The 25,893-nt window shown below is 35.3% G+C and overlaps 1 protein-coding gene across 9 annotated transcripts in view; it reads left to right on the forward strand.

Annotated features, from left to right (window-relative positions):
* LOC126874172 (uncharacterized) overlaps window positions 1–25,893 on the forward strand; it is a 137,017-nt gene that overhangs the window by 48,914 nt on the left and 62,210 nt on the right. The gene's annotated exons all lie outside the window — the stretch shown is intronic.

A 25,893-nucleotide genomic window follows, 5' to 3' on the forward strand; every position in this document is an offset into this window, starting at 1 on the left:
AGACAAATATAATTAAATGTGCAAACTCTGAAAATCTGGTAACTGGAAAATAAACATGGCACATGTTTCAAGAAACATCCGTATTCTCAATTGTCTCGCTTCATTTAATTTCTTTCTTCTGAAAAGAAAAAAAAGAAAGAGAAAACGAGAAGACTTTTCGATAAAGCTGTTACCCATTCCTGCATCAAAGTCTGTCGATGGGAGTGCGGTGCATTTATATCTCTAAGAAACAGGTTAAATCTTTTGTCTGGCGAATCGAGATGATTTACCATTGGCGGCGGAAAGTTGCACGCTACCACGGTTCGAAAGCGACTGTGACCGAACAGTAAAAATCGGGTCAATCTCTTATTGGATCTATGAAACGTGCCTTGACTATAAAATAAACGAGCGTTGTGCGTGTACCGTACTCGAATTCCATCTCAATCAACGGCGTCGCGTAGGCAAATACGTTCCTCTCCGATCGAGGTCAAAATAACGAAACTCAATTCGCGCATCAGTCGTTGTTAAGCAACGCCATCAATTTGCATCGAATTAGCCACGCTCCTTGTTCATTGTGATTTCGATCATTTCTTCCTTTCTTCTTTTTTCTCTTATTTATCGTTTCTCGTTACTTAAGCTGGTAAGATACTAGTGGCCACAATTACATGTATTCTATAAAAACAACCTTATTGTTAGATCTTTCGTGATGTCAAAACAAAAATTGCCAAAATCGTTTATGTAATTTCATATTATAATATAAAAGAACACTGAAGATACGTCAAACGAAAATTTTCTTCTCTCGAAGTTTGGAAGAAATGAAAATTTCCTTTTAGAATTGTGTTTTTGATTGTGAAAAAGTATAAACTCGATGTTAACTTTGTTACCTTTTCGCTCAATATTTAGTGGATTTCCCTTTATTTATGGCTATTTCTGTTAATCTGTTAGGTATGCTATCCACTAACTTATTTAAAGTTTCGTTCCCTTTTTTAAATTCAACGATATTTTCTATAGATGACTTCTGTTGGTCGCAAACTTTTCTTGTCAGAATTCCCCACAGATTCTTGATCGGATTCAGATCAGGACTCGATGCTGACCATGGTAACAGTTCTATTCCGAAATTGTACAACCACTTTTCGTAGCGGATTGTATGGATAATTTTCTGTATGAATAGTTGAATAATTTTCTATCTTCTATTCCGACCATCAAGGCAATAGTTCGTCATGTAATATCATGATATCCTGATATCCTATCAGTTTACCCTTTGCAAAAATAATTTCGCTTAACATATCAAGCTACGATCACTGGTTTCTTGGAAATATTAAAGATATAATGCAGAAATTGTGTTTGAGTCTATAATTATTCACAGCATTGTATACAGGTATCTAAATACTATTTCCATGCTTAATAGTTAATGCTATTAATAATTAGTCAGTGCAGTAAATAATTAGTTAGTTATTAATTAGCGAATTAGTACAGTTTTGTATATTTCTATAGACATCGTGAATGATCTATTTCTTCTAGCAAACTTGCAATTTTTTACACTGTGTTCTATTAATTAGAAGCGATCGTGCAGGCTGAATGTACATATGTACAATTGACTAATTTCAAAATTGACATTCTGGCACGATGTATCACTTTTCCGCTTTAGCAATTGTTTTATGGATACGTGGCAAAATAATCATGGAGCGTTGCGCAGTTCAAGAAAAAAAAGAGAAAATTATCGAAACATTTTGTCAAAGCAATTCGAGTATTCTTATCAAAATAATTTCGATGACGGTGATGTCGCGCAAGTTACGTTAGCTTTTTTATCATCTGGTATCGTCCTATCATCTAATCTAACTGATTTAACTGTACTACGCTTCTTCCTCTTATGGGGTTTTCTTAAAAGTAAAGTGTATGTCAATGAACCAAACGTAATCGAGCAGCTAAAGGATGCTATCGGAGAATCGATAACGAACATAACTTGCGAAACGTGCGAGAATGTAACGAAGAGCATTCTTCGATTAAGGGCTCGACTTCCTAAGCTCTTTGTCAATGTCATTCTGATATTATATTCCATACATAATGTCCAAGTATTAATGAATCTCTTGTATCGAAAACTGATGATTGCCGGCTGTTCTATCTTATCTAAAAGTTATTGACAATGAAAATCAGCCACCTGTATATCGTATCTTTGTGTCGCGTCTTGTTTCGCCGAATTTGATTCTGTAGCAAAGTAAATATTCCATGGTGTTGTTGACGTTGCAATACTTACGGGCTTTAGGATTCTGTTCTTCGATAAAGTGCGAAGGTGTAATGTTAAGACTGACCTTATCCCCAGTCTAGTTATTTGTGTCTGTTCTTTTCTATGAAAGTCATAGCCGAGCTTACTTCGTGTACGTTTCTACTGGATTTATGTACGAAGATGTTGCGCTTCTGTCAGAAGTTATATCATTCTTTTCTTATCATTGTTTTTACGAGGCGTTTATTTTTCAAGTTTTTATTAGTAGTTGGCTGTTAGAGCGTAGTGTTGCTTTTATTTCTCAAGTCTTACGCGATATGGTTTGGCTGTTGGTGGTTTTTTGCTCTAATGGAAACCGGTAGAAGGTTTCATTAAATATTTTATGCACCTGTTTATTGGATGCTGGCTTATTCTACCGATAACAGAGTTTTTTTAGAATGTTCGATAATATCAGTATCTATATTCTTATTTATTAATATCTTCTAATAACCTTCTAATAATCCTTAGGGGTCGCAGAATAGAGCTTGATTTACGGAATATACTAAATCGCACAGCCTTCCATTCCATATTGTACCTTCCTGACCTTACACTCCTACTTTGACGTTACTTTGATATCACTCGATGTTGCTTGGTACTTTTATTGCCAACATTCTTTTATGCTTATTTGTAGACTTATCAATTCAAACCTACTTATTACATCCCAATAGTCTAAACTGCTCTAAACTAATTTATCGCTATCTATAAACTGCGCATTGGATACTTTTCTTGTCCTATTCTTGCTCTTTATCGTCCTATCCACTTTGCTTGACCAGTTCACGACTTAACACTTTGACCGCCACGCCGAAATCACATGTTTCGCTCAAGACGCCACGGGAGTATTTTTATTATTCAAAGCATATAATGGCAAAGTAATAATAAATTGATGATGTAAGACAATATTCTTCCCCAATGGACCGTGTATCTTATTGGTGATCACGGGCGACCACCGTGGCGCCTTGGCAACAGTTGATAGCGACATATTATAACAAGGCTTCGTTTATTTCAACAATCCATTCGCATTCGTTATTTCGTCGTAAGCAAAACGTGCAGAATATATCGTTGAAACGTATAGAAGATATTAGTAAACAGTATTTGCTCATTCTATATATAATAGTAAAGTATGTGCACACTTCTAACTTCAATTATATATATGATTATATATATGATTAAAGCAGCATTTACGATTATTTTCTAAGCTGTGTTTATAATAGTATTCGTAGATTACCCCTCAAAGATATGGATGCAAACACAGTGCACCGTTAGATGCAAGATTTGTTCTCATTTTTTTTTATTGATGTTCTGATAAAAATGTTTAATTGTTCAATGGGGCACTTTTTGTTTCAAAGTATCTTCTATTTATCGGTTATATTCAAAATGCCCTAACTGTCAATTTTCATACAATTTTTGCAATTGTAAGAAGTTCAAGCGCTCCGGTCACCAATGGCCACTGTGGCGTCACAGGAGAAACCGTGACCGGTCATATATGACCAACGTGGCAGTCAGTCAGAGTGTTAAGCAAAGCACCAAGCTTTCGCTTAATATTTCTTCTATATCGCACACGCCTAATCATCGTGTCTCTACACGGACTTGCAGCCAGATATCCATTGCATAATTGAATATTTTTCCGATGTTCTATGCAGAGGATCGAAGTCACAAGGAGAACACGTGGTATGATATTTACAGCCGGTTACGAAAGTCTATATAACACTTGCAAAATTTCGTGTGTACGATTTAGCAAAGAAATTAAAAACGCACTTTGTCACAAAATGATTTATATTCATATATACTATAGCTATTGCTTACGCATCGATACAATGATTATTTACGTATTTACGAAAGGAATGTAAAAGGTTGAACATTTGATGGATTAAAATATCGGGATAAAATTATTACAATCACGTCACGGTGGCAAATGTGTTAATAAATTATCCATTAATCATTATTTCTGTCAAATAAATATTCAGAAATATAAGACTCTCGGTTACACATGTGGAATATTAGTCAATGTTATTGACAGTTTGGAAAATCGATAGACGTAATTTTAATAGAAGACAGATTGCCAGAAATCCCTGTCGCGATACATAGAAGCACGAGGTTAATGAGGATATTGACACAAGAAACAGATGTTCCTGTTTTCGCAGCTCATAAAGCCATACACAAAGGCTATAAATCTCTCGCTCATAAAATGATAACCATTCATGAATTACCAGAAATCGATTATTAACGGGAAACAATTTACTACGATTGATTTCATGATCAATCATCGGCGATGTAATCGTAGTTGTAAAGCAACGCCGTAAATAAAGATTAATCTAAAATAATCATCAAATTTCTCTGGTCAACGATTCTGGTGCTTTCTAGTGCTCTACACTTCTAGTACTGGTATTTGAAACCGCACTTATTAAAAGTGTCAATTAATTCTTGGACATCGGTTAACAGCACAAAATATCTATAATCTTTCGTTACAAATAATTTTGTAACGTTATATATTTCTCTCAGGAAATGTAATAATTCATCGATATCATCCATTGTTCTTCATTACGAATTATTAATTTTACTTTTCGTAATGAATTAAGTTTGCGTCAAATATGTTTTTGTACTCTCGCGTTTGATACTTAATATCGCAACTCGTATCGTACGCGTAATATGTTGATTAGAAATTAAAGTGGGTTGGAAAGGAACAGAACAGCTTCGCCGGTAAAAGATTCGACGTTATTTTCCGATCGATTCAATAATTGTTGGCTGTCAAACATTAATTAACAAGGCCGAGTAATTAGACTGTTTGACCGTGGAATGACCGATGAACGCAGGTAGCTTTGAATGCAGTGGCACAAAGGCGCGCCACGGTATCAATTGATTCATGTATATCATATCGCATCGTAACAGCAAACGAGTTTTCGAATATTTATCTCGGGGTAACGTGACTCACTTGTCAATACGGTTTTGCTAGCACCTTCGTTAAATTCATGCTACGATCAACCAGGGACAACGGGTATATATTAATCGCGCGTCCGCTTTCGAAATGCTCGAGAAACTTGGAACGCGCCGCCGTGGAATTTCAATCGGCCCACGTTCGCCCTATTCGAATCGACACGATGCGACGCGTCGCGATTGACAAAACACCAATCGATTTTCGCTTCAAACGGGCCGCATTGCCAGAAGCAAAACTGAATTTTTCCGTTCGGTTTCGGTTTTCAGTAATTCCATTAAAAAATTCAATTTTCATGAAATCGTTCAAAAGGTTTCCGAGATTAAAAACGTACTGGTATTTAAGGATTTATCGTTTCTATTTGTTTAAAATTGGAATATTGTAGTACGGTATACTGTATTTTTTATTTGTTTCAAAGTATTTTTAAGAAACAGCAACTTTTTATTTGAAGATCAAGATTGTCCAATAATAGGTTTGAAGTTACTTGAAATGATATGCTAATGAAATGATGTTTTTCAATCGGTTAAGGAACGTTCAGGCTTCTAGTTTTAATTGCAATGGACCAAGTAGATACGTTTCTATTTTTAGCAAGAAATATCCTTCGAGGAAATATCGGCCAACGATCTAAACAATTCGATCAATCGACTGAATATCAAATAAGTGATCGAAAATTCAAGGTCTCATTCAACAAATTCTTCTGTCGATGGAATGTTTCGAAGATTGATTTCCCGTTAAAAACAACATTCCATCTCTAGTTGACTAAACATTGTAATTATCTGATATAATCAGTTGAAAGTCAGCGATCCGAAGCAACATTCAATGTAGTACGTACCTCCGCCTTGGGTTGGCTTTAGATCGTTTCACGCGTTAGACTCGATTACGAGCGAACTGTCCTTTCCATAAAAAATCCGCAACAGAAATTTAAATTACCCATGTATTTCTTTCTCGATATTCCAAATACTTTGCGCATTCTCATATTTCATTTTCGAATCATTTTAAATCGCGAATCACACGCAAGAGTCATCAGCAGTCGCATTTATAAAACTGTCGGAAGTCCAATAAAGGTAGCCATTTTTCAGCTATTGAATTTAAAAAGAAACTTTCAGTTTGCCGTCCAAATGGCTCAATAGATCGGAAGGTTGAAGTCACACGATCGATAAAAATTATTCTAATAGCCGACGGTTCTTTCTGCTCCGGGGCAAGCCTCTACGAACAGAATCGTCGAGCATAAAGGACATAGAGAGCGCGTAAAAGTTGGTTTTATATAGAGCGCGAATGCCGGCGAACCGGTGGAAAGCAGAAGAAGCGACTGCGAGTTACTCGGCTCGATGCGCTCGTCGTTCCACTTATTCTTTAAATAGTGCGAGTCAACAAATCTCGGTTCCATAAAGTTCAGAATTTGTCGCGGGAGAAACCACTTCGAAGTTTCTTCGTTTCTGACCCGATTCACGGAAACACCTATATCCCCTCCAGTTATCCTTTTTTGTCAGAATTCAAACAACCGACGAAAATATCCGGGCTACGGATTTCGCAATCGTCGTTGCACGATGTTCACCGTGATTCTTCGATTTATCGCAGAAAAGTTTCGTCACCGTTCAGATTTCCTCCTTACTTTGTTACGTTTCGTTCGTTCGTTCGTTCCACTCTCATAGGTGAATGGAATTGTGATGACGTTAAACGTCTGTCGAATGTCAATTTTGACGAGCATGCGGTAGCTTAGGAATGTGTACGGACACTTATCATGGAATTTCTTTTATAAATTTATCGTGTGCGTGATACTAAACCTTGCGGAACTTCGTTAGCACCGTAACGAGATACGATTAGCGTGATTATAATAGCTAAATTTTAAAGCAATCCATCGAAGGATGTATATAGGAGTTACGAGATATTTATTGATATTAAGATACACTCACTGTGAAATTAGTATACAGCGTGAATTATTCGTTCGATTCGTTGTTATAGTAGACTTAAATATACTATTATACTTATAAACATACTCTTCAATTCTTGAAATTCACGAATGGATGATTTCGGCGACATTTTGTCAAATACAATTTTGAGCGAATACAAGAGAGTAAACAATTAAATACAAATAGATCGTGAATAAAATTTGTTAAAACTCTGCAATGCGTGTGCTTAATTAATTACCAAAAACCGAATGGATACACCGAGTTAATGAAAATAACGCAATATTTCTTCAGCATACCCGCCCACACTGCCAATGTCGGAAGAATCTTCTCTTTAATTAAAAGACAATGAACGATAGAACGAAATTCCTTAGGATTATGTACAATTTCATCGCTAATAAAGATAAATTACAATTTCAAAGTCTTTGAAATTGTACTTGCACTGACTTTCACAAATTTCTCATTACCAAGGAAGATGTTTTAATGGCCATTAGCAAGTACAAGAAGACTGAAACTACATAAACGATATTCATAGTTTGATCTCGCGTTGACTTTATCAAAGATTCGCATCTTAATTAAATTATTGCATTGTCAAATAGATTTCAATTACGTTTACGTTTATATATTTTAGTTGCGTTACTGTATGCCCCAAATTCGTTTGTAAGAAGACTTACGTTTTAATTTTACTTCGAGATTTATTTTTGCTAGATCGTTAATAATCGTCAAAGTAATCAAGATGACTGATTTAAATATTCTTTATCGAGTTTATTTCAATTGTAAGTTAAATTAAAGTTTAATTTGGGAAACATTTTAACGATTGACAACATAGTAAACGATCAGTTTCATTGTTTTCTTTGTCGAATAGTTAATACTTCACTTTTCTATTTTTTTATTTACGGTGGATAAAAGATCGTAAATAAAGTTCCTGTTTTGTACAACTATATATATTTTGTTTTGTTTATTTCTTGATTGCGATTACAGTCTCTGTAGTTGCTGTCAGAATCTAAAAAATAGTTAAAGGCGCCCGACTTTTAGGTGGAAAAACTCTCGATTCTAGATCAACGATTTTCTAAATGGAAATTCCGCAGTCTCACTACGTATTGTGGCTTATTAATATTATAGCGAATAATCGAACGTACAACAAATACTTCGATGATTTTTGCGAAGTCAATACTTTACAAGAAATATATTGTAACTTTCATATACGTATTTTTGATCACAAATTACTTTACTACACTATTATTTTGTCACACATTTCAAAATGTTTCGTATAATATATCGATAAAAGTTTCCAAGATTGTTCGAATACTTTCGTGAATCACTGCAGATTCGTTCGAAGAAGAAGATTATTTGACCATCTCTAAACAACGATACGTCAGGCGACTGAACCTTAAAAGAAACAGTCACGGTCTTACTCCTATTGACCCGTATTTCTTATTACGTTTTCTCCTTTTATTGTCTCGTACGACTCAGAGCCAACGAAGCGCCCCCTTCTTGGTCAATGTTTTCATTTAACCGACTTCTTCGCTAGAGAATCTCCTTATCTATCCTTCCTTTCTCCCATGCCGACATTCCTCGTCGTTCCACCATCGTAAATGTTCTTTCACCGTGATCCTGTCCCTGTTACGTTCACATTCGTATCGCATCTACATTCTGGATGCTACAGTCTACTTAGCAATCGATTCATGGGCGCCAGCTTCGAACAATTGAAAGCTAGGTGAAAGGGCGCATATACATATACCGCGGGCCTACATTTCTAGCGCTAAAGTATTCTATCAGTAGTGGTAAGAGTACTGTTTCTAATGGTAGAGTAAGAAAATCGCGTTGGAGGATTCATTTTTTAGAAAATCTAGCTTGGAAATTCGTCGAGTTTACGTGTACTCGACTAATTCTCGATCAGATAAGAGCGAACAATCTGTAGTACGTTGTTCGTCGGCAATACAAAACAAAATTTTCTTTAAAATCATGTTTAAACACGTTTGGTTAAGAATCAGCCCGATACAAGCGAAGACATTGTGTTCCACGCGTTCGACTTATTCTCACGCGTACGATAACCGCCAGATAATAGTCCAATGCTATCTAACGGAGAATTGGCGGAAATACGCGCTTACTTGTCAAGTTTTCAGCGCAATTTTTCTCGAAAACGAAGTTTCTAACGATATTCCCATTAATTTAGGTCCACGGTGTATACGATCGGGCTTGCGGCTTCCCTATTTACATGAAATTCGTTTAAGCGCCGAATGATCGACGGTAATATAACTAACCGTCAACGTGCAACATCATCCGGAATGCTCGAGCAATTAAATCACTCACGAGCAGCATGACGACAATGACAGCTCTGTCGCGATGGAATTTACGTTTCGTCGACCTGTCATTATGCCGTGGCCGTTATGTAATTAGGCGTTCGAATAACCGTGAAACGTCTAGACCGTCGTAAGCCGCACAGCTGCATCTACGAGCCCTGCCCACCGAATATTTCTACGGCGAATAAATGTCGCGATGAACGTTTCGCGTCACTTGTCCGTCAACGCGCCGAGACGTTGCGTTAATTTTTCGATGGATCGACGCCAATGCATTGAGATCCGTGACCACTGTGTACTTCTCTGTTTTAAACCAGCACGAACGACAGCTGGCAAGGCACCCGAGAGAACAGAGTGCAACTGTAAATCGAGGTGACAGACCCGTTTTGTGTTCTAGCCGAGCATAGTAACGATGCGAGAACGCACAGCTTTACTCACAGCTGTCTTTTATTTTTCCACATTTATATCTTGCAGAGTATTTAATCCAATCCCGTGTAGCGAACCGCGTCTCTGTTCCTACTATCGAGCCAGAATCTGTCTTCTTCGTTCGAAGATTCTGTCTTCTTCGTTCGAAGAAAAATATTGTTTGTGTATACGCGTCACATAGAATCGAGATAGTTTGTTACTTTGAATGCGGAATAAGTAAACGGTGCAAGTACTTAATAGGAAAATATACAGGATGTAACAGTAAAAATAGTCAGCTGAAATAATTCGTTATCTATTGACGACATAAAGAAAGGAAACGTTTGAAGTGGAATTTATTGTATTTAAGGTGATTGGGCGGATGAGTACGTTTTGATTTCTTAAAATAGCTTATATTCTTTCAGATATCAAAGTGGCTTTGAGTTCTTTAACGGTCATCGTATATCTTTTATAACATTACTCGATCAACTTGGACATTCTCTGCGAGAAAATATCATGCTATTTATATTGAAAAATCATTTTTTCGACACGTACTTTCCTTATCCATCATTCAGTTACTTTGACATATTAAAGTTAAAATATCTGCTAAACTAAGTTGATACTTGTTTGTAGAGAATTCCCAGTTGAATCGACTGATGTTATAGAAGACATATGGCGATCATTAAAAAAATCAAAGCCACCTTGATATCTAAAAAGACGCGAGGTATTAGGAAACTGAAATGTACTCGTCCGAGTACAAGGCTGCTTAAGTACAATAAATTCCATCTGGAATATTTGTTTGATAACGTCAATTGATAACGAGTTATTTCAGGTGATAGTTTCTACCGATTCACCCTGTATATTTTGAGAAAATTTCTCAAGTAACGATTTGTTAATTAATTTTCATCGCAAGATCATTTTCGCCGTTCTATGAAACCAAGTTTCATTTTGAAAATGTTCTCTTTGTAATTCAACCATCCCTGTTCCAAGTATGATTTTATGTAAAATACTGTGCGCTTGAAAGCTTGACATAATAATAATTCTCTTAGTCCAGTTACGTTCTTATATTGTGCTGTATAATTGTTTCTGTGTCATCAGTTTACTCCCAGTTTTAACGAGAAACGATCAAAAGAAGAAGTAGGAATTTGATACGAGCTTCACAAGCTGAGGTATCTACAAAGCTCAACTCAGAAGATTTCAGAGTCAATTTTTTTCTTTTTTACGCAAGCACAACTGCAATGCCAACTAGTTTATTTACACAATTTCCTCGAAATATGGAAAGATCGTTAATAAGCGAACGATGTTTTGGACAGTAGTTGAGATAAGAAATTACTGCGTTGTTGCTCGTATGTTTAACCAACCCGTAAGCTACTTCGACGGCAAAGATTCGACAGCTTAAAAAAATGTTGCACACCAACAAATTTTGAGATCGACTTTTTCCTAACTTTTTGGCGAAAACATCCGAGCATGCACCGTGGCGCGTGCACGACGAAAACAATCTCGTGGAATGTGTTTCTCACGAGGCTCGCCCGAACTTCGTCACCAACTATGCTTGGCAAAAACAAGAAAATAAACAAGTCTCGTACACTTTCAAACATTTGTCGCATGCTTCGAGTCTAAGTAACTAGCAGACATTCCACAAACTAAATACAGACTTTCTTTGACGAGTGTTGGAAAGTTCTTCGCGGTTTTCCGAGAGTAACGTACGAGCAACATTTACGTAATTTGCCGCGTAAACGGATTACATAGTTTGATATCGAATATGCTTTCGACAAATCGTTCGTTGTTAAAGTAAAATATTTTATCTGTGTGCATCGATCGCTAAATGTGCCTCGAAACTTCCTCGATTCTCCTACCGATTACTTATTTGATTAGTACTCCAATCTGTCTTACTAACCGTCCTATTGACTCGAAAGGGGGACTGTAGAAAGTAAATTAAATGTCAAGGGTACTGGAAATATTTTGTATTTAATTCGATAAAATTATTTCTATCGAACGTCTGACTTATATAATATTCTATATAGATCACGAAAGAGACAATATTTTCCGAATAATAAAAATACGATATTATTAGTAAGCGATTCAGGTAGCACATTGTACGAAGATAGTACGTTAATTATCGTCAAATATTTATAAGTATTAATATTACGTATTAATAGAATACAAATATCAAATTACTTAATATGTACATTGGTAAAATATCGAGTGTTTCAAATTTATTAAATTTTGTAAATATTCTATGTTAGAGGCATCTGTATGATACGATACACCGTACTTCATTATCAGGCCCAGAACCATTTTTCAATGGAAAACATGCTTCAAACTTCGACGGTTATTGTCACGATTGTTACCAAATATATTCATAGTCCATCGAGGTATTTGCATAACTACTTCGTTCACCTTCGCGTCTTTATTCGCGAAACTTTCTTACGCTATAGATATTTCTTCAGCTGTGAACGTTCTACGAAGCAACTGATAAACAACGGTGTTGGCTTTGGAGCAATACCGAAAACTTAAAACAACCATTTAAGATAATTGTCAATAATTGGGCGTGATCGTTCTTTAATAACTTAGTTGTTTAAATTAACTTCCTAGAAATAAACGATCTAACCTTTACCCTTATCGTATGGTTAATTTTTGCATTTTTCACCTCATTATCTGTATATTGCTTTTGATTAATGAAATAAAAATTCAGTTGTATAAAGGAAAGTAACCAAACATGGAATATCAGTTTGTTCTTCGAATGTCATTCTTAGAAAATCGATTACATCGAAAAAAGACTTCTATGGATATTCAATGATACATTTATACTGAGTTTAAGACCACTTTTATGCTTCTTACGTAATGAACAATTTTCAATATTTAACTAACATTGAGAAGACTGAAGTTGTAGCTAACATGAAATACCGACGTTAGATATTTTCATAGATAATAAGCAAAAATAATTGTATTCTTTTTATTTTATTCTTCTTTGAGAATAAAATCACATCTCGGAAAAACTACGTTAAAAAATAGGTCTCTTTTTTCACAAAGTCGAAATAAGGTGGTTCTCGGGTCTTGAAAACGATTTGTTACCTTCACGTATCCCTTTTTTCTTTTCTCGAACCATTTCTTTTTCGTTCCACGGTTTTTTTTCTTGTCAATCTTTCCTCACGCTGAAATAGGATATCCCGCTATCTTATAAATAAAACAACCTATAAAAAGAAGTAATCCAAATATGGAATATTCTATAATTGGACCACTACTGGGTGTCCGCATTTGGTATTTTACAAAGTTAAAAACACAATAATCAGCTCGTAAATACTTGTAAATATCACGGGCAAGTATGTCGACAACAACGAAAAGCGCAAATAAGTATGGTGAAATAATAACAAAAACACGTCAAATTTGCACACCGTGGAAAGTTTTCGAACAGCGGTAAAGTAAAACGATCCTGTCACGACATTAACGTTCGCTCGACTGATGAACCACAATGTTTGCGGTACCAAAGCGACTCAGTGAGATTATAACCGTTCGAGAGATATTAATTTGTCGGATTTTTAAAAATAGCACTGTTCCATTTTACGTACTAGGCGATTAGTTTGGCTATTCCATGTTTTCCATGTTTGGTTACTTTCTTCGTAATATTACGAAGATGAACAGCGATACTAGAAACGCATCGACTGATCGACAAGTGTTACTTTCATTAACAGGCATAACTGTTAGCAAGTTTTTAATTTTTCTTTTTAACGAGGACAAATTATTCTCTAGCGATTGTTTCTATGATACGGAAATAGTACGTTCTCTCAAGAAAGCATGGCAAAGAGAGAAAACTTTGGTGTTTTTCCTATCAATGGATTAAAATAGCCTGGCGTTTTATCACAGCGCGGATCGACGAAATCAGGAATTCAAGAAATTCGAATTCTCCAGGCCTCGAAGTTGCAATTACTGTTGCACTAATCAACGCCACATTTGACACATTGTTTGAAGGTAAACGGAAGAACGTCGGTAGGGAGAAATCGCGGCTTATCGTCGCGTTTCTCGCATTTTTCACCCGAAGTCCCGCATGCGTGCGTATTCCATCTGGCGAAAGAATTTTCAACGAGACGTGTCAGCGCGCGCGAATTCCCCTGTTGACGAAAATACACCGCTGAAAAGTTTATGTCCCATCGACTACGTGTCTGGTCTGGCGCTGTGTCGCCTGCGTGTTTCTCTTGTAAACACGCTATAGTTAGGAACGATGAGTAACATTCTCAATAGATTCGTGTTGAGCAAAAATTCTCTGTCAAAATAAAGTGGCAATCGCTATTCGAAAGACGACAAAAATTCCCAAGTTGCGAAGTAAAGTTTAAAGATATATATAGCGAACATTTGGACAATTTTGAGTATTATACGATGGTATCAAATATATTGACTGGTAATATGGTGGTTACTTTGTCACGCGGACATTGTAGCGAATTTCACAGTACTCTAAAAAATATTTAGAAGTTTATGGATAATTAGGAAAAGAAGCGTGAGAAGAGTTTTAGTGTTGCAGTTCAACTTCAGTGAACGTCGAACATTACGAGCATAAAAAGAATCGAAACATTTTGATTTATTAAATTCCGTACTAATACATAATATATTTATTCAGAGAACTCTTTATTAAAATTTCCAAAAAGACACTGATTTATTTTATCGATTAATACGACGTTCAAAGTGCTGCTTCGTAATAGCTAAAGAATATATCTGATGAAATTATTTGTGTAAAAGGAATCTTTCGTTAAGATTGTACGATTTCTCTCATTGACAAAAAGATAGTGAAACGCTTTATTTTAGCAATTTCACTTTTTAATAAACGGGTTACGAATCATGCATTAAATCGAGAAACGAATTTTCCAGTTTCGTTATTATATCCTTTCAAAATTAAATCCGTTAGATTTAACGACGATGTCAAAGAGCTATCCGTTGTTGCAATGAAAGCTTATTTCTCAAAGCAAAACCTTTTTGCTTTGTCTGGAGATTGAGAAAGTTGCGGAAGAAAGCCCACAAAGCATACACGAAAAATATATACGCACGTAATTCCTCGTAGGAAGTTGTCGAGAATGTTACGTACTTACGTTTTCATCGTTAAAAATTCGCATTTGAACACACGTTGTGTTCCATAAATAAATCTGTCACGTCAAGTATGCGGAGAAAATTCACAGACACGCGATCAATTGTGAAAATATAATCTGAAACGCGACGCTTTGACAGCGTATACTTGATGCACATGCCGGTCGTGATATGATAATTGCGCATAGTGGATTCGTTTACACGACACACAGGGTATATCAAATTCAAAAGACGAACGCAAGCGTAATATTTCCTTCTCGTAATACAATGAATTAATGCGGTATTATAATTATCGCGATAAAGATAAGAGTCCAATTTCTTTCAAGCAGCTTTTTTAACGCTTTTAACAGTGCTTTTTAGACTGACGAGTACACTCGTCTTACAATTGGTATTACCTGCGATTAGCTAAAGAGAACAGGTCAATAGTTCAATTTCTTTCAAGCAATTTCCTTTCACGCGTATCTTTTTATCTTCTTATCTCCTCTGCGAAATGTTCCTAATTGTCAAGTACAATTAATTACAAATTTATTCTAAGGGTTAAAAAGAATTGCGTGGATTCCGATGCGATTATATCGGCAATCACTGGAATGTTTTATGGCCGTTGTATGCGTTGTATACGTTGTATGTAATGTAATACGTGTTAGTGCGCGAGTACGAGTAAACCGGAGAGTTGTTTTCTCGTGAATCTTCGTGGTAAGTTTGTGTAGCAATTTTTAGCGTTTAGTATGTTCGTGTGGTTGTTCGTCCTATTTAGATGAGCTTCGGTGTGTCTTGTAATTTCTTCTTCGACTATGGCAATTATTAACGTTTTCTTTATATCTTCGTTTCTGACGAATTACGACGCTCTAACACACATAGTAAGTTTTTTCGCAGACTAACGAATATGTTCGTCTTAGGATTCGTATTAGTTACAAATAGTTGTTGCCATAAACAGAAGAATCCAATTTCTTTCAAGCAATTTTTTTCGACACATTTTTAGTAGGTCTTTTACAGTCTGATGAATATGACAATCTCATAATTAGCGCAGAAAATACAACAAAGTAGCAAAATTAATTAGAAGCTAAAGTTGATACGTTTCGAGGTTCGAAATAAATTTTCGATATTTTTTAGAATGTAGAGAGACGTAAAGTTTCGTTCAGGGTTGTAAACTCAAAACTGCTTTTTTCTTTTTTTACTTTTTCCAGAACTATGAAGCTAAACCTTGAACAGCCGGAAATTAGTAATTTTTGCTGGTAGCTGAATTATTATCAACCATAACCGGCAAGAGCAAACATAATCGGCAAAGCTAATAGAAATGCCCGGGAATATAAGAAACTTGAGAAATATAACTGTGGAACGGAATGCCTTGAATTAATTAGCATCGTTAGTTTGAATTAGATTTCAGTTAGGTTACTTAATGGTGATTAATTTTAAATGAATTCATCACGTAAAGTGAGGTGCTCCAAAACCAAGTAATTTAATCCAAACTCTTGATGTACAATCCAACGATATGAATCGAGGATCACATCGCTGAATTAGGAATTAATTACAAGGATATCTGAATTTATATGTTCCCAAATTTCTGCTAATTTTCTGTAAGGAAATTTTATATGAAATTTTATGTGAAAGCTTTTTCATCCTTCAAATCGTAATTTAAGAAACGATATTATATTATCGTATATTTTATACAACAACATATATTCTTCTATCTTCAAGTTTAATAGAAAATACTCGCTATGGAACGATTAATTTCATTCTTTTTCCTCTCATACGATTATATTTTATTCAACCTGAATCTATAGCAATCTTACACAAGATAAAGGCATGAGAAAGATAAAAAAATATGTTAGAACGATCCATGTGAGTCGAGCCAAATAATATCAATCATCTATTAAAGATATTATATTTATACATAACGTGTATATTTCACGGCGCGTTAATCTCGCAGAAAGTAAAAATGAAACATATTCACGCAGGAAAATTGTGAGAAATGAACGTATCAAAAATATCATAAACCATCGATACACAGAATTAATCTTTTTTTCTCTCTCCCCTTTTATCTTTTTTTCTTTTTTTTAACCGAAGAGGTTTAACAGCTCCGATATAAAAACTTATACAGCAATTTTACAGGATAATGTAATACTAGCGATTGAAACGGCGCTTAAAAACAACTTAGCCATTCATCGTTCGCTATTGTATCGCGTATTGTATGACATTATTGAACTCGAATACCATAGACAGGAAAACCATGGTAGAAAAAAAAAAATAGAATTTGCGAATTCGACGTATGAAAAATTGTTTCGCAACGTTCGATGCGTTTCATATTCAATATACGAATTACACGGATATGGGGGATGATCTTAATTTTAATGGAGAAAAAAAAACACAGATTGTATTTTCATGCGATTTGACGGGATATAAACGTGTCCTGGTGAAATAAACTGTCCAATATGACGCACATAGCGCTTTTGATCTTTCCACATTTAAACGATTACAAAATAGATGCCCGCATTTGATAATATCGACATTTCAAAGATATTTCGTACAACGTTAAATCTGATAACATGCTCAAAAAATTGTCGATGCTATTTTACGCCTCTCATTACGTTCCATTATCGACGAAAGCGGATTATATTTCGATATATTTGATATATTTCGGTTATTTGGAAACGTCGAGCTAAAATTTTGATTGATTACGCTCAGAATATCGTTAACGAACCTTCAAACTTGTTCGAAACGGTATGTTGATTTTATCTCTTGTGGGATATCTCTTACAGTACTTGTTTTCCATTTATTCCTATTTTATATTCTATCGTAATTTCGACTCTGTAATTGCCGCTGTCGTAACAACGGTAATTTACTATAATTTCCAGTGGTATTTAAACGTGTATTATCTAAAATTATACCTCCTTTTAGAAAAATGTTACCGCGACTACTGTGATATTATCATTTTCTGTCTTTTTTTTTCTGAAATTCGACCAAACGACTCGATATTTTTTGAGAAGCTGGAAGAATTGGTTTTACCGGATGATGTGCAAAAAGAATTTCGAAAGAAGTGCAATCTGGGTGTGTAATGAAAATTTAAGCAACACATTTTGTACATTTATCGGTAAACGTTGCTGTAAGGTACAAATAGTTAAAGTTGAAAAATCGTAGTTTCGCGAATTTCGGCCTAGAATCTACAGATCCTTACAACTTTCGATGCCTACCGCTTGTATCCGTTTCAACCGATTTCATTACTGCATACAGATTTATCATTTTCCTACGAGAGAGAACGTATTTCCAATCTTCTCTTTGCTCTTAATTTTCTTCTTGTTCCCTTCCGACAAACGTTTATCGTTACCTTCCTTGGATTTCTCAACTTCTAAATCTTTTCGTTAATTCCATATCGTAATTCGTATAATTTTAATCATTTGACAGATTCACGAAGAAACTAATAACGTTTTATAAACAGGTTTTACATGCTCTTTTTTTTTATTCAATTTTATTCCATCACTTATATCGGTCGATTTTTAATATTTTTTCCTTTAACACCTCGTATTTTTACATTGACTCGAGCCCATATCGAATCGAGTCGAATGGCGCACAGTTTGCAAAACAGGTTGAATTCGTAAAATAGTTTGCCCTCGAATCTTCGAGAGTTCTTCGATCGTTTAACTCTGCGGAGTAGAGCATTCTACGTGTTGACTCTTCTGTTCGCTTAAACGACCAAACACATTCTACATGCTTGTTTTGCATGTCCATTTGCTTGCCTTTGTTCACTTTATACGACTCGTGTCCACTTGGAAGATTTTCATCAGCATCGGCCACCACTTGAGCCATGCGAGACGCGACGTTTATCCTTTAGCATGTTGATCACGCATTAGCGCAAAAAGTTAAAGGGATAATGGCCCTTTAATGGAAGTGTCTTTGAATTCGGACGACATCGCACTAATAGTTGAAATTACGTTCGAACAATGCGCTGCGTTCGACCTGCAGGAACATTTCTATAGACTAAAATTGCGCGCAATGACTATAATGAAAACCAGTCAGCCTACGGCTTATCGTCATTGTCCTCTCGCACGATAATTTCTTAATTAGCCGCGTAAGAAGAAGTTAAGTTAGTTTGAAAAAAATCAGCTCGTTTTACGATCATCGGACAAACTGTATTTGTAAAGAAGATCAAAGCATATCTTAGGCGATGTGTGCCCTAAATTAATTCGGAGATCGTGACGCTATATTATATAACGGTTATTACCTAAGCTGTTATTGTATAAGTCATTATTATGCGTTTTAACTGTTAACGATTTTATAACATGTGACGCGTTTTGGTGAAACAACGTTAGTGTGCGAAAATTACTTTTCGAGACTAACATATAAAGTTACGCACTCCATAAAGGGGGTAGCTTTTGTTTTTAGCTGTTTTAGTCTGTGAAAAAAATAATCGATTTTCTCACCCCTCAAACATACGTTTTGTAATTTTGCAGTAATAATGCAGTAAGTAATTGTCTACTTTCATTATTAATACGTAATTTCGATCGTGAACTGTGAAGTCAATCATTTTTTTAGGAAATTAGAGAGAACAAAGAATGTTCCTTCGCCTATAAAAAAAAAAGAAGAAAATGTGAAATAGTAGGAATCAGTTTTTTGGCATATTACTCCCTTTATATCAGAACACGTCACATACGAGGTTAGATGAAAACGTTCGCAAAATTTTTATTTATTTCAAGAAATATTTATTTATTCATCCGTATTGATGTTGTCTACTTCAAAGTAATCCCCATCGGATATAATACATTTGTACCAACGTTGTTCCCGATCATAAAAATATTTTTAAAACACACTTTTTGAAATAGCTTTCAGTTCGTCCATCGATTTTGTCTTTATTTGCAGCATCGCAAAGCGGTGTCCTTTCGTTTTTCGTTCCGATTTTCCAGTTTATTCTTTTCCCCTAGAGACTGTTCACATGTAAATACAAATAACCAGCCATACAGTACTCCTTCGGCTCCAAGAATTTTTTGGATTTTTAAATTCGACATCTTTTAAGAATTGATTACTCTTATTCTGCCTTGTTAAGTGAAAAAGGTACACTCACATCTTTTGCTTAAATCAAGTCGTATTAAATAAGAAATCCGTATCTGTGCATCGAAATCGAACGTATATGTAACACTTTTGTGTTTTGAACGTACGTGAAATCGATGTCTGCTCGTAAAATGCATCTAAAAGTCGTTCTTCCTAAAAGCACGTTTTGGCCAGACACGATTATCCTGTTTGAATTAACGCGGCAGAATTTTCGTTGCCCAACGAAATTTTTCCCATGCTTATGCCATTTTTAGTTTACATATCTTTCGCTATTCTCATCCTTTCTCATCTCTGTCCAACTGATTCAAATATCTACTTAGTTTCGCGCTCTTGCATCTCTATGTTAAACATCTTTTTCTTTCCTAAAAATATATAAATATTTGGACTGTTCATTTTGGAAGTGGTGTAAGCGCATTTTCCTTTGTTTCGCGACATCGAAGTGATCGCATTTCTATCGGTCGAAAAATCCTAACGAGGTCTACTTCGCTTGTACACGCCTCTATGCGCTTACGTAGCTGTCATTATACAAATAATTTTGTTGAGAATTAACTAGACCAATATGTTTTTGAAGGATTTACACAGCACTGTGGAAATCAGCGAATCGTGCGATTCATTAAATTTTGATCGTTTCTCTATATTTCATGCTTTGATCCACTTTTATTCGTAAATAAAAGCAGGAAAAGCAAAATACTGTTGTTTAATTTCAATATTATTTGTTTATGATTATTGGTGTCCCGACTGTTTGAACAGGCTGCAGATTACAGGAAATGAACTTACGCACCAGTTTCAAAATAAACGATTATGCAATTCCATTTATTATCGAAATTTCAACGCGACTAAAACAGACGAATATTCTACGATTTAAATTGTGATTTGTCTATAAATAAAAAGTTTCTTGTTTTCTTCATTTTTCCAAAAAATATACTTTCAAAATAAACGGTCCATTTATAGGAGCGAACAAACATAACGGTACAAGATGAAGCTTTAACACGTTGACTTATTTATATTACAATCTTATCTTAAGGTCTATTTCTGGATATCTTAGATATTAACTGCCTCTTATTCTCCATTTCGTTGACCTTTTCATTTTTGGAAACAGGAAGAAGTCGCTGGGGACTACGTCCGACGAATACGGCGGCTGAGACTTCTCACTGTCGTATAGTTTTCTGACAAAAATACACGAACAAGTAGCAAAGCGCGAGTCGTGTTTCGTCATCTCCAGAATTAAAAGATCGACGAACTCATCGAAACGTGTCTACTTATTTGTTTGCCTGTAGCAAAAGCAAAGGACGAATGCGAAGCAACTGAAAATCAGTACATACTGGGTGTCTCCGAGCTTTCTCTCGGCCAAACATTATCAGTATGTTCAACAGGTGTCAAGATAACGAACACACATCATATAAACGTATGTCATTAGAAACGTTGTTAAGAAGTTATAACAAAAACAAACAAAAAGACGATTCATTAAACGTGCGATAAGGAACGTGCGTTACCGCGATATACAATATGAATAGATCAGGAATGTTTATGTCCAGTAGTAGGCAGAAGATATCGCAATACTTCTACGACTTCAACTACAACTCCGTTTCCAAATGTTCATCATTCTCGTCGATACAAGATTACCAGCGATAAAAAATTGAATTCATCACTCTTTGAAGTTCTTGTTTATCGTTCGTCGAAGTTGGAGTCGTAGAAGTGTATTACGATATCTTCTACCTATCGCTATGTGTAAATACTCCTGATCTATTCATACTTTGCACCGTAATAAAGCGCACGTTTGTTGCCGCTTATTTCATGTATCGTCTTTTTTCTTTTTTTTTTCTTTTTTTTCATTAATAACTCTTTAACAATGATTCCAATGACATATGTGTATATGACTTCTCTTGCTATCTTGACTTATGGGGTATACTTGCAACGTTTGACCGAAAAAAACTGGAACATCCCGTGTATCACGAACATGCGCGCCATAGCACGAGACGAAAAGATAAATTCAATCGGATACATAGAAAAGCGAATCTCTGTAAATTCTATTTCTTTAGCTGCGTCTGTGAGAAATTGATTGCTGAAACGTTGAAACGTTTTGACATTGAAACGTTGAATCGTTTTTGGGCGATTTAGTCGATATTAAAAATAACTCTGGCCATTTTACCCGTCTCGTAAGTGGTGGTTTTTAAAAATTTATGTCGGTCCCTGTCAATTTTACGACGTTATTGAACTCGCCCGCGCGATGCAACTCCGCCGCTTGGGCCGCGTCGGCTTTATGGCAGAGCATGCAAAATTAAAAAATTGCGGCAACTTTTTCATCCAACCATTTATATTATCAATTATTTAATAAAGATATATTTAATCAGAAAGCTTTGATTATCGTTACTCGTATTCGTGTTATTCTGCCGTGTCGCTCGTCTTACTCCTTAATTAATGGTTACATTGTTGTTCTAAGCTGCTTTAAGACGTACGAATTGGATTCGCGTTACTTTCTATCGCGTGCCGCAAAAGACACGCGTGCGGGGTCAAAACGATCCGAGAAAAAGCACGTACAACGCGGAAATTGCAATTTATTAGAAAAGTTACGATGTGAACTTAGTTTTGTATGGAATTGTTGTTAAGGAATTGCCGAGTGAACTTAGTCAAGGCGAGTATCGGATCGTGTTTCGGCACGTTTCGAACAACTGGTTAAACGAAGAATATTTTTTTTGTAAAATCGATAAACATTTACCGAGGGTAGTACCGTTTTTTTATCAGCCGCTAGCTATTTTTCTCTACGATCTTATATAGTACAACGTGAAGAAAGGATGAAGTTGAATCTTGAATAATTGAATAATTCTCTTAATTGCCAAGTAATTGAGATATTGCCGACGATATCGTATAATTAGACAATCAGATAAAAGAAGAAAAAAGAGATTTATATATATATATATATCTTGAACTAACAAATAATTTTTGTGAAATTGTGATATAACCTTACGTTGAAATGTTTACGTTTAAAAGTTAGTCGTGACGTTATTTTATATATATATATATAAAACTTATATATATATATATATATATATAAGTTTTAAAAATGTGTATCTTAGATAGATCTGCATCGAGACTTCAATTTGCCGGACGCAGCGGTTACATAATTTGATTGCATCGTTCTTTCCATCTTTTACGCTGCCGGGCAAAAGTCATACACAATTATTATCTTTTTACCCTGAAATGTACGCTAAAGATATAGACTTATGATCATTTTCAAATTTTTATAACTGCATGTGCCAGACAAGTTATTAGTACGTTGGAAGTTAGAACTCGTTGAAAAGATTTATGTTGGTCATAAAGTTGTCAAGTGGATTGCTTAATCGTAACAAAAATCCCTGATAATTGTAGTTTACATTGTGCATAAGTTTGTACGACACAGAATTAATAGCTTTATCATTTGTAACAGCCGGGTTAAATATTAATAAATGCAACTCTATCGTCCGCAGCTTACGTAGTAATAAGGAAATTGCGGTATTCATTGGCTGCATCCATCCGCATGCATAATACCATAATGTTAGCGATAAAAAATGAAATAGAAATAAAGAATGTTTCCTTATATATGTGAATAACTTTGTATCAATCCTTGGTGTACGACACACGTGCCGTAGGAAATTGCTGTTACGAAAGCTCGTTTCTATTTCAATGTAGCAACATATATATATTATCCGCGTTTAGGAAAAGATTACTCTAAGCAAAAACAGTCCGCCAAAATTATTCTTCTACGTTGATGATTTGCATTTGGACAGTTTGGTAACATTCGTGACTGATGATTTCTCGTTTAAAAAATGAACCAAGGAAAAGGCTGAAAGGTGCCATCGACGATAATGTTATTGAAAATAATTCATGAAAAATAACGGAAGAAATAACGTTTCAAATGTAGACGATCCATTCGACAATTATTTATCACTTGGTTGGAATGAGAAAAGTAAGGAAAATGCAGGGTTTGCATTGGATTGAACGATGTATAAAAGCTTAGACGAACAAAGATGGCTATCTGATTGTTTCAAAGAAATAATTTAAAAGCGGATCTTATATGATAATGGAAAATGTTCGAAATAATGGCCAGATAACGATGAACATGCAAAATGCTTGTCGAAATAATGCCAATTGTTTGGTAATACAGCGCGTGTTCTTAACGGAATTTCCCGGTCATTTTTCTGAAAAACGAGCCTCGTTAGCATTCTACGTTTTTAATCCATTCTTGCACAAGAAACTACGCAGTTTCGGGTTATACTACGCTTTTTTGTACATGCCGTATATCACAGGAACAAAGATATACAGGATGTCATCGATCAATCTACATGAAAAAATAAGTCGGAAATACAGAAAAGTAGAAAAATAGTAAATAAAATCGTAGTAAATAAGAAAAGGGCAAAAAGTAATAAAAATTTTTGTTCGCAGCACGCTTCGCTACCGATGAAAATAAATTCAAAATTTGATCATGGACGTGTACCAGGTCAATGCTTAACCAAACATGTTCATACCTTATTTTCTCGAAAATGAAACCTTAAACGAAACTATTTTATACCAGATTTTCCATTTATTTTTGCATTTAGGATAACCTCCTGACTGCTTACTCCTGCCTAGTCGACAACTACTAGCCAAATTCGAATATACCTGACAAATTTTCAAACTTTATTTTCTCAACGACAAAACCTCGAACAAAAAAATGGTGACATTTTTTGTTTTCTTCACTCTACATTTTCTACTTCTTGTTCATGTAGATTCACCTCCTTTCCACTTGTACCATCGATTCGGTGACACTCTGTATATGTATTATATATATGTATGTGTGTGTGTGTGTTTTAAATATTCAATGCGAACAAATATTTTGCTGACCGAGCCATTTTTGAGAATGTTGAGCGTTGAATAGGACGATGTCGAACTAAATGCAGGCAGAAAATTGCTATCTCGATGACAAAAAATTTAAATAATCTAATTGGAAAGATGAATATTTGGGGGACATGTGACGCTAATTATTAATGAAGTCATGGTAACCGAGCTTCCGATGGACGCCCAACGAAAAACCACTCTACCGATGGAAGATTCCCGGGGTAATTGATAAATTGCAGCAGAAATAAAATTTCATTTATTATCCATATGTATTCGAGGTCCGCAGTGACGGAAAATTAGGTCAACGTGTGACGAATGTTTTATACTACGTCGAATTTAACGTAAAACCAGACGTACGAATATGTACCTCGTGTAGGATAAGATATCGAGAAAGCAATAGCCAAATTTCTCGGTCTCTGAGCTTCCAACAATGGGAAAATATTGTTGACAAACTTAAAATTAGCAACAGATATATGACATATACGCAATTATCTCACAATCTGTTCCTTCGCCAAACAAGTGTTTGAAGCGGAACATATGTTGTTTCAACGGAGACACGTTGCGATGATCACGAATTTACGTATCCGACATTTCAAGTTGACATCTTTGAAATTGGCTACATAACTAGTTAGTAAAAATAATAAAAACAATAACTTTCGCCAATCTTAATGAATCAAATAGAAGTGCATTTTTTGTTTCTATTGGAAATCTTCGCTTCTATCGCTTACCATCGTTTATCGTTTCAATTCCTCGATTAAGCACGTGTATATAATATGATATACCAAAATGGAACAGAAGAAAAATGGTAAATTCGTGCTGATAATTTATATTCATTTTTAGCAACACGATTATAAATCGCTCCATGGGATCTACAGTTCGAGAGTACTGTATACAGGATGCCTCATTTTCATCGACCCACGCAAATATCTGCTAAACTATACGTTGTTCGAAAAAATGTTTCATAGAAAACTTGTTCTATTTCAAGGTGGACGTCTTACGACAATCACCAGGTTCGTCTAGATGAAGGCGAATTCTCGAGATCTCAATGCGAGCTTTATTTTTTTTACATGGACTTTTATACACCGTTCGATGCACTTTTTCATTCTCTACAAACAAGTAGATAAGATACTTGTATCTGACAATACTTAGTTT

The sequence above is a fragment of the Bombus huntii genome, chromosome 2 (assembly GCF_024542735.1).
Source record: "Bombus huntii isolate Logan2020A chromosome 2, iyBomHunt1.1, whole genome shotgun sequence".
Lineage (NCBI taxonomy): Eukaryota > Metazoa > Arthropoda > Insecta > Hymenoptera > Apidae > Bombus > Bombus huntii.